The 9,951-nt window shown below is 40.1% G+C and overlaps 1 non-coding gene across 1 annotated transcript; it reads right to left on the bottom strand.

Moving 5' to 3' along the window:
• Positions 1 to 655: 655 nt before the first annotated feature.
• Positions 656 to 762, bottom strand: LOC142175583 (small nucleolar RNA R71). The gene has a single exon (XR_012704691.1). It is a non-coding gene; the product is annotated as a small nucleolar RNA R71 (small nucleolar RNA).
• Positions 763 to 9,951: the final 9,189 nt, after the last annotated feature.

Below are 9,951 nucleotides of genomic sequence, written 5' to 3'. Positions count from 1 at the left end.
CTATGAAAGAAGTGCTACCATATGAGCCCGAGATAGAAAAATAACTGTTACAGCTGAGGAAGGAAAGAAATCTCACTGAGACGTTAGAAAAGGTTGGGCAATCCTCAACCAAAGAAACTATGGATGGAAACGGTGATGATAATTTAGAATTGGCTGCGAGGGAGGCAGCACAACAACAAGAAAATGTTGCACGAGATGATGAGGAAGAAACTATTAGAGATGTACAGATCATCTATGAAGAAGAGAGGGGTCGGAGAATTGCTCAAAATCAACCCTTGGCTGTAGACTAGTTCAGAAATATACCTCCCGGCCCAGGGAGATCCCTTGGAAATTAAGCTAGACCAATTAAAATCAAGGCTTATCAAGTGTTAGATCACCTCCAATTACAGCTAACAATTTCGAGTTGAAGCAAGGGTTGCTTCAAACCCTTCAGAACGAAGATCCAAATACGCATCTAATGGACTTTGAGGAGATTATGAACACCTTTCAATACAATGGTGTGTCACAAGATGCAGTGTACTTAAGGGCATTCCCCTTCACACTTAAAGATGATGCAAAGTAGTGCCTTCGAAGCTTGCCCACGGTATCGATTAGAACATGGGAGGAGATGACCAGAAAATTCCTTGATAAATATTTCTCCTCAGCTAAGACGGGCAAGTTTAGAAGAGAAATCCATAATTTTTGCGAGAAAGAGACTGAAACTATTTTTGAAGCATGGGAGACATTTAAGGAGATTGTTAGAAAGTGTCAACATAGCGGAATTGAACTCTGGATGCAACTCCAGGACTTTTAGGATGGATTGAAACCATCCTCGCGTAGAATATTGAGCAATGCAGCCGGAGGTACTGCGAATGCTTGGTAACAAAATAACTCTAGACCATATGGATAAGGAACTCCAACATACCAAACTCAGCAGAGTTAACAATTTCAGCCTCAACAGCCCATTCATTCTGGCATAGAAGATCTCATGAAGACCTTCATTATCAAGACATATGAGAGACTGGATGCCCATGGAACAACTATTAAAGAATTGGGCACATATTTTCGAAACCTGGAGAGACAGGTTGGGCAACTTGCAACAGTATTATCTGAGAGAGCTCCAGGAACTCTTCCTGCTGATACTGAGAGAAATCCCAAAGGAACAGTGAATGCTATAACATTGAGAAGTGGGCAAGTGTTGAAAGATCCCACCCCAATCCAAAATGATGTGAAACTTGAAAAAGAAAGTGGGGAGCAGCTGAAGAATGATGTTGATAAAAAGAAGAAGGGTCAGATGAAAGCGGAGAAAAAGAAGAATGGAGAAATTTTGAGAAGGAAGGAACATGATGAGAGCGAGCATATGCATGCGCTACCTTTCCCATAAAAGCTATATAGAGAAAATCTAGACAAGCAGTTTGGGAGATTTCTGGATGTACTGAAACAGGTTCATGTAAACTTACCATTCATATAAGTGCTCTCACAAATGCCTGCTTATGCCAAATTCTTGAAGGGGATCCTTACAAAGAAGATGAAGATAGAAAAGACTTTAGTGGTCAAGCTAACAGAGCATTGCAATGCGATATTTCAAAACAAACTCCCACAAAAGTGTGGAGATCCATGGAGTTTTACTATACCTTGCTCTGTAGGAATTATTCATTTTGATAAATCATTATGTGATTCTGCTGCCTCAATTAATCTAATGCTTCTATCTATTTACAGGAAACTGGAGAAGGATATTGGAGAGATAAGGTCTGCACCCATATCTTTGCGGCTGGCAGACCAAACGACTATAATACCCGAGGGGATAGTGGAAGATGTGTTAGTTCAGGTGGATAAGTTCGTATTTCCTGTGGATTTTATAGTGGTGAATATGGAGGAAAGCAAATAGCCCCCCTCATCCTAGGAAGACCATTCTTATCGACGGGAAGAGTTATATTAGATATACACAAGAGAAAACTCATGCTTAGAGTGGGTGAGGAGACTGTAACTTTTGAGATGAATGTAGCAAAGGGGGCAGAAAAAGGAAAACGAGCTGCGAGTGTTGAATGGAAAGTGAAGGGCTCGAAAGAGAAGGATGCAGTAAGCGAGAAAGATAAGTGTGGGGTGTATCCCAAAAAGGCTGAGAAGAAGTTGTCTGCATGGATGTGTGTATTAGTTCGGACGCGGGGAATGGAGCCCGACTTCGACTCATACCTCGATTAGATATTCAGGGAAGTTTCCTTTACCTTATGCTTTTTAATTGTGTGTCATGGGGACATGCCACAACTTAAAGTGTGGGGTGGGGGATATTTGTATGTACGTATGTATGTATATTATATTTCTGTTTGTTAGTTATAGTAGTTAGAGATAGAAAAAATCATAAAATTTTTAAATTTTTCAATTTTTCTAGACGATGGATATCATCGATAGGTTTCTTGAGGGATTAAGGTTGAAAGAAAAAGACAAAAATATTTTCGTTTGTAGGTAGTGTAATAATTCCTCCTTGATTTTTCTTTGTGCCACGGTTCTTTTCCAAGGATTTTGTTTGAACCAGGTGTAGTTAGCTTTTAGTTGTGTTAGGAGTAGGAAACCTTGTGCTATGATTTGAATTACGGGAAATATCTCATGACGTTATTATACCTTGAGAAGAGTGAGTGTTTTAGTTGTGACGCTTAGGCTCAGTTTTTGACTCTTGTATAAGTACCTTAAATTGTATGATCTTAACTTCGCTTATTTGCTTTGACTAGAGTATCGTGATAGTCCAATCCTGAGTGAGTTATGTGCCATGTGTGTGAGAGGTCTTGTGTTATTCTGTGTATTGCATTTGATGTCTAGAACTTTTCCTATGTGTTTGCAAAGCGAAATAGTAGTTTTATTTAGTCTTGGAAGTGATATAGGCATTTCTTTATTGAGCCAGTTATATGCTTTTAACCACCTAATTTACCACTTATTTGAACCTTATACCTCTCGCGAGCACTTGAATTTGTTATGAACTTTGTAAAAGTTGAAGTGTGGGGTGGCTGGTTTGGCTTTTGAGTGGAACTATTGAAATAAGGAGAAAGGTGCACTGTTTTGAAAAAGTAGGAGCCACTTGAATTGAAAAAGAAAAAACAAAATAAGTGTATGATTGTGGAAAAATATTCCTTGATAGTGGTAACTTGATGTATTTGTGCTTAAAGAAGTAGGGAGTTAATGTATATTGATGTGAAGGTGGAGTTATAGCTTGACATAAATGTGGGGTTTTGAATGGTTAATTGTATGTATTAAAGTGCTTAAGGAGGTATAGTCACTCTTATATCCAAATGTATCCTACCCATCCCGCAGCCTACATTACAACCATTTAAAGTCCTACTTGATCCTTGACTAAATGAGCTCAATTAGTAGAGTAGTACACTACGGGCAAGCCTATGATACGTCTTCTGCGGCATATAAATGTTACTTTTGAGAGTGAGTGAATTCTTTCTTTCTATCTTGAGTTCCTGATTGTTCTTAAATTTTATTGTGTGTGGAACTACTCTCTATTGTACTGAATCTATTTTAAATGTTCTTGGTGTGATGGGTTGAGAGGTGTTGAAAAAGGTCGTGTCTATAATTGTGGGGTGTTGATGGTAGGCTATAATTGTGTATTTTAGTCACTTAATGCACTCTAATTCACTGTACTTTATTTGTGCTTGAGCTTTAATTGGTAGTGTTTTGCACTTATTGTGTGTTTTATGCCTTGTAGGAGTGATTCTGAGCTATGTAGATGTTGTGGAGCTAATTTGAGCTATTTGGAGCTCTGATATCTGAGTAAAAGCCCAAAGGATTAAGCCGAGATCGTGTTCGGGGGTCGAGGATCAAGTCTGGACGTCAAAAATCAAGAATAAAGTCGTACTCTGAGAAAACCACATAGTCGCGGAGCGTGGCGTGCCACGACTGCCTATTTCCTGCTGCCTGATAGATTTTGACTCTCTAGATTTTCCCATTAATGCCCCGCATGGCGCGTCGCCCCATGCGGCGTGCCTATGCAATTTTTACAGAGTGAATCCTATTTCGGCTATGAGAAGGTGGTTTTGTCTGGGCCGGACTCTACTTGGTATATATACATGGAAAACGTTATTTTCTGGACTTTTTGATATATTTTAGACCTAAGGAAACTAAGGAGGAGTTGGAGGAGCAAAAGCACAAGGATTTCATCATTCCTTCCTCACTCAAGACCCGAGTTTGGATCGAATTTATGTTTTCCTATACTTTAATTTTATTTATGATGAATTGCTCTATATCTATTGAGTATTTCTCTTTAGGGTTGGATGGATTTGGTGTATTGATGATTGTTTATGTATTATAACTCTAATTTTATGTATTGAAGCATTTTTGGATGATTTAATTATTGCATCTTTATTCACTTGTTCATGTAATCGAGAGAGGCATAACTTGTGATATCTTTGCATTATATTGTTGGTTGAGTTCATTAATTCTTCTTAGTAATCGAAAGAGGCTAGTTGAATCATTGATTAAACCTAGTTAGGAGGCTAATCAAGAGAGGTTCTCCTAAAGACCAATCCACTACGCATTCTTGCATATCTTCACATGCTTAAATTGTTTCATCTCGCAAGGTTGAGACTTAATCGAGAGAGGAGTTCTTGCTAAACGTGTGAACTAATAATTGTGTGAATTCGAGAAAATCACTTAAACATTAGAAGTGAATTATCTAGAGTTATATCCCAAAAAATTATCTTGCACCTATCCTATCAAAACCCCATTTTCTCCCATTGATAACCTTCTTTGCTTATTCCTTGTTTCGATTGTCGTTAGTCAATAGCTTTAGACTTTTAGTTAATTTTGGTTAGAAATCATATAAATCTCAATTGTTGATCATCTTGTATAGCAACCAAGCTAAAAACTACGAGAACACTGTTTAAATCCAATCCATGTGGATACGATATTATACTATACTATATTTGATTAGCGAGCATAACTTAGGTGTGTGTTTTGAGCTCGTCACATATACCTCTTCAGCAGTCTTCTCATATTTACAAAGCAATCATCGAACGAGTTCCCTACCACTGAGAAATAATCCATGAAAACCTCCATTATATCCTCTACCGTATCAGTAAAAATGGTCATCATGCACCTTTGGAATGTGGTAGGTGCATTGTATAGGCCAAACAACATTCTTCGGAAAGCATAGATTTCATATGGACAGGTGAACGACGTTTTCTCCCTATCCTCCAGGGCAATAGAGTGTAACAACCCGACCGGTCGTTTCGAGAGTTATAACCCCATTTTCCCCATTCCTACTTCTTTTTGTGTTATTCAGATATATTATGTTATATCGGGTTCATTGGTTTGAGTCCGGAAGGAACTCGGAGTGAAATGAAACACTTAGTCTCATAATTGAAAAATTGAGTTAGAAAAGTGGACCGGATATGGACCTATGTGTAAGCGACCTCGAATTTGAATTTTGATGATTCCAATAGCTCCGTATGGTGATTTTGGGCTTAGGAGCGTGTCCGGAATATTATTTGGAAGTTCATAGAGGAATTAGACTTGAAATGCCGAAAGTTCTATTTTTGAGAAGTTTGACCGGGGGGTTGACTTTTTGGTATTAGGGTCGGAATCTGATTCTGAAAATAGGAATACCTCTGTTATGTCATTTAGGACTTGTGTGCAAAATTTGTGGTCAATCGGACGTGATTTGATAGGTTCCGGAGTGGTTTGTTGAAATTAGAAATTTCAAAGTTCATTAGGCTTGAATTGGGGTGTAATTCATGGTTTTAGCATTGTTTGAGGTGATTTGAGGATTCGACTAAGTTCGTATGATGTTTTAGGACTTGTTGGTATATTTGGTTGAGGTCCCGATGGCCTCGGGTGAGTTTCGGATGGTTAACGGATCAAAAATTAAACTACAACAGCTGTTGCAATTTCCTTCTGTTGGAAATTACTTCTGCCCAAATCGAGCTCAGGGTCGAGGGCCACGATCGAAGCCGAGATAGAGGTAAGGGTGGAGGGCCACGATCGAAGCCATGATCAATCCCGGAGTCGAGGGCCACGATCGAATGCATGATCGAGCCCAGGGTCGAGGGTCACGGTCGTAGGCCAGGTCGAAGACATAATCGAGGGCCAGGATCGAGAACCAGGATCGAGGGGCAGGATCGAGGACCAGGATGGAGGACCTCGATCGAAGGCCAAGATCGAAGTCCAAGATCGAGGCAGAACCGAGGATGTCTGGGAAGAATTAAAAAAACAGGGACTTCATCCCATTTGCCATTTTTGACAAATTGAAGCTTGAGGAGAGGCGATTTTTGATATATTTTCAAGGAAAACTTGAGGTAAGTCCCTTGTGATCATTTCTACTCCATAATATTGATTTATCATCGAATAATCCGACTAGATTACATGATTTTGAGGTGTAAATCGGAGATTGGAACTTAGAAATTTGAAAATAAGATTTGTAGATTTGAGGGTCGAGTTGAGGTTGGATTTTGGTAAAATTGGTATGGGTAGACTCGTGGTTGAATGAGCTTTCAGATTTTGTAACGTTTGTCGGGTTCCGATACGTGGGCCCCACAGGTGATTTTTGAGCAAATTTTGGGTTTTGGTCTAATTTTGAAGATTTTCTTGTGGAATTCATTCCATTACCGTATATTGATGGTATTATACTGATTGTGAATAGATTTGGAGCATTTGGAGGCCGATTCCAGAGGCAAGATCATTGCGGGATTGAGATTTGACCGGTTTAAGGTAAGTAACGATTGTAAATCTAGTCTTGAGGGTATGAAACCCCGGATTTCGTATTATTCTACTATTTTGAAGTGACGCACATGCTAGGTGACAGGCGTGTGGGCGTGCACTGTTGGGTATTTGTGACTTGGTCCGCCCCGTAGCAACTGTAAAGTTGCATACTTTGTTGAAACCATTGATACTTATATGTTTTAGAAAGATTTTCTGTAAATTGGGCTGAATGCCATGTTTGGGCCTTGCGCCAATGCTGTTTGGAACCGTAGGGGCTGTTTCTTACCATCCTCTCACTGTTTTTTATTGAAAATCTATACTCAGTCATGTTTATACTTGTTTACCGCATAACTCAGTTTTATGACTCTATTTTGATGCATATAAATATTTTGGGCCGAATGCCCTGTTTTACTGAAATGCCCGAGTGGCCTGATTTGTGAGGATGAGTGTGGATCGGGGCTGCCCGCCTGCAGTATACTTTATGATTGAGTGAAGCCGAGGGCCTGATTTGTGAGGATGAGTGTGGATCATGGCTGCCCGCGTGCAACATACTTTATTATTATCGCACGTGAGTTGTCCGTGCAGATTATAACACTTGGGCTGAAGGAGCCCCTCTGGAGTCTGTACACACCCCTAGTGAGCGCAGGTACCTACCGAGTGCGAGTGTCGAGTGCTGAGTGACTGGGAGGCAAGATTGATTGTGAGGTATGCCCGAGTGGCAAGAGTGATTGTGAGGTATGCCCGAGTGGCACGAGTGACTGTGAGGTTTGCCCAAGGGGATGTATATGAGTGATATTTTGCCCGAGGGGCTATTTATGATTTTATCATTTTTGCTCACCTTTGCATTGAGCCTTTGTTTGAAAAACTATTGGAAAAATGTCTTTAAAATGATTTTTATTGGAACTGGGTTTAAACGAGATGTTTGATTCAAATCCTGATTTTTTAAGAGCATGTGGTATTTTACTGAGATTTCCTGATATGAACGTTATATGCTTTATTGCTCGTCACTACTGCTCAGTCTTTATTTATTGTTGTTACTTACTGAGTTGGCGTACTCACGTTACTCCCTGCACCTTGTGTACAGATCCAGGTGTAGCTGGACACGGTAGCGGTTATTGAGTGTTCTGGTTGCAGATTTTCTTGGAGATAACAAGGTAGCTGTTTGGCGATCGCAGCCCCTGCTCTTCTCCCTCTTATCTTCCTCTAGTTTTATTTAGCTATTTTTTAGGCTGAGTTAGCCTTGATATTGTTAGATAGATTGTAGTATATGCTCATGACTAGTGACACCCCGATGTCGGGCTTTTCTTTTCCGCACTTCTGTTTTTCTTTGATTTGAACTCTTTAAATGGAGGTTTTATGTTAAATAATCTTGAAATTATCTTTGAAATGAAAATATCATTTTGTTTTGGAAATGAGTCGGCTTGCCTAGTTCCACGATAGGCGCCATCACGACAGGGGTTAGTTCTGGGTCGTGACAGATTGGTATCAGAGCCTAGGTTACATAGGTCTCACGAGTCATGAGCGGGTTTAGTAGAGTTTTGTAGATCGGTATGGAGACGTCTATACTTATCTTCAGGAGGCTGCAGAACCTTTAGGAAACTTCACTTTCTTGTATTATATCGTGCGAAAATGATTCAGCTTGAGACATAACTCTTTGAATTCCTTCCACGCATCTCGTATGCGCACATGAGCGCTCGGTATCTGTTGTGCATTGCCGGTTTGTGATTCTATGAATGAGGTTCGAGATGCGTATTATGTGTTTTGGTGATGGTCTAGTCTGGGGGACTTGAGGCCATGGTTAGACCGCAGCTTAGGTTCGGTAGCTTCAGTTGTAACCTATACATTTGGACTCATATGTCCGATAATGTCCCTACGAGTTGAATTGTGGATCGATGAGCAGTGGAATGGCTTTGTGGTGAGTATGACGTAACTGCGGAAAGTGTTAAGACTATGTGAATGTGACGAGAAATGTTTTATTGAAATGTAAAGAAAGGCCATTGAGTGCTTGATTTTTGTTTTGATGCGACGTACCGTCTCGAGTGTGAATATTTTGAAGGACCTTTCACGTTGTTAAATTTTGGGGCAAATTAAATTCTCATGTCTGTCAATGAGTTTGAACTCAAGAAGAGTAAGTGGTTGTATAGTAATGGTGGTTGCGAAAGGGTATTTTGATATTGATGGCTCGGGAAAGATAATCTTTGAAGAGACTTAGAGTCGGTAACATTTTATTGGTTCAGGTGTGACAGAAATACATTTCGATTTGATGCAGCAGTTGGGTAGCAAAGTATGAGGGAAGACATGGCGGGAAGTGTTCGCGATGGTTGAAGTACTAGCAGGTCAAGTAGGAGAAGTAGAGGTTGAGAAGTTTCTTAAAGGAGATGGTTTAACCGAAGTAAGAATGGCAGATTAGCATATGAATTCACTAGTAGGGTACTCGTGCGCCTTGAAAAAGTGTAGAATGGTTTGGAATCGTGTTAATATGTGAATCAACCTGCATACTCTGCATACTCTAAATTGAATATGGCAGAAAGGAGTGTGTTTGAAATGAATAGAGGCGTGAAGATCTGATTATCGTGTCAGGTGCAATATGACTTGAGTTCGGAAGGTATTATTGACGTACAGTTGAGGTCAATAGGGAAAGTGCAAACTTATACAAATGGTAGGCGAGCATGAACTCAGGAGAATTTACAGATTTAGTGGTCGTTGCACTCAGTGCAGTGTCATTGGGAGATGTCGGTAAGGAATTCCACATGTGGGTTATCTCCTGTATGCAGCTAGCGGTGACGTGATGTTGATGAAGCTTTTGTGAGGAATATTACTAGCTACCCGGTAGGAGGTCGCGTGTGTAATTTTGGCTGGAGATTCAGAATGTTCATGAAAGGCTTAATAAAAGACTTCGAGAAGTCTGGCAGGTTAACTGTGCGAGACCTTGGTAATTGAGAAGGAGAAATCCTTATGGGTTTTAATTTTATATAATTACAGCTTAAGGCTAAGTGGGGGAGTTTGCTATCTACGAGTTGATTGCACGATTATGGGTCGTATTAGTTTCGGTTCGGGGTATACCGGTGAATCAGTTATGACTTACAGAGGTCGAGATCGAGGATAACTCGGGTAAAGAAATTTTTGGACACAAGTTGTATTACACTGTATGGTTATAGGAGGACCATAAAATAATTGAGTGGTTATTCACAGAGAATGTAGTGTACATGGAGCGAGAATTTTCTCAGTTGCGTAGGAGTGTGGGCTACTCTTTATTCCCTTGGGTGTTGGTGTGCTAAT

This window comes from Nicotiana tabacum, chromosome 21, assembly GCF_000715075.1.
Source record: "Nicotiana tabacum cultivar K326 chromosome 21, ASM71507v2, whole genome shotgun sequence".
NCBI classification, from domain to species: domain Eukaryota; kingdom Viridiplantae; phylum Streptophyta; class Magnoliopsida; order Solanales; family Solanaceae; genus Nicotiana; species Nicotiana tabacum.
Note: the sequence above shows the minus strand (reverse complement) of the source record. Positions and strands in the feature narration are given on the sequence as shown.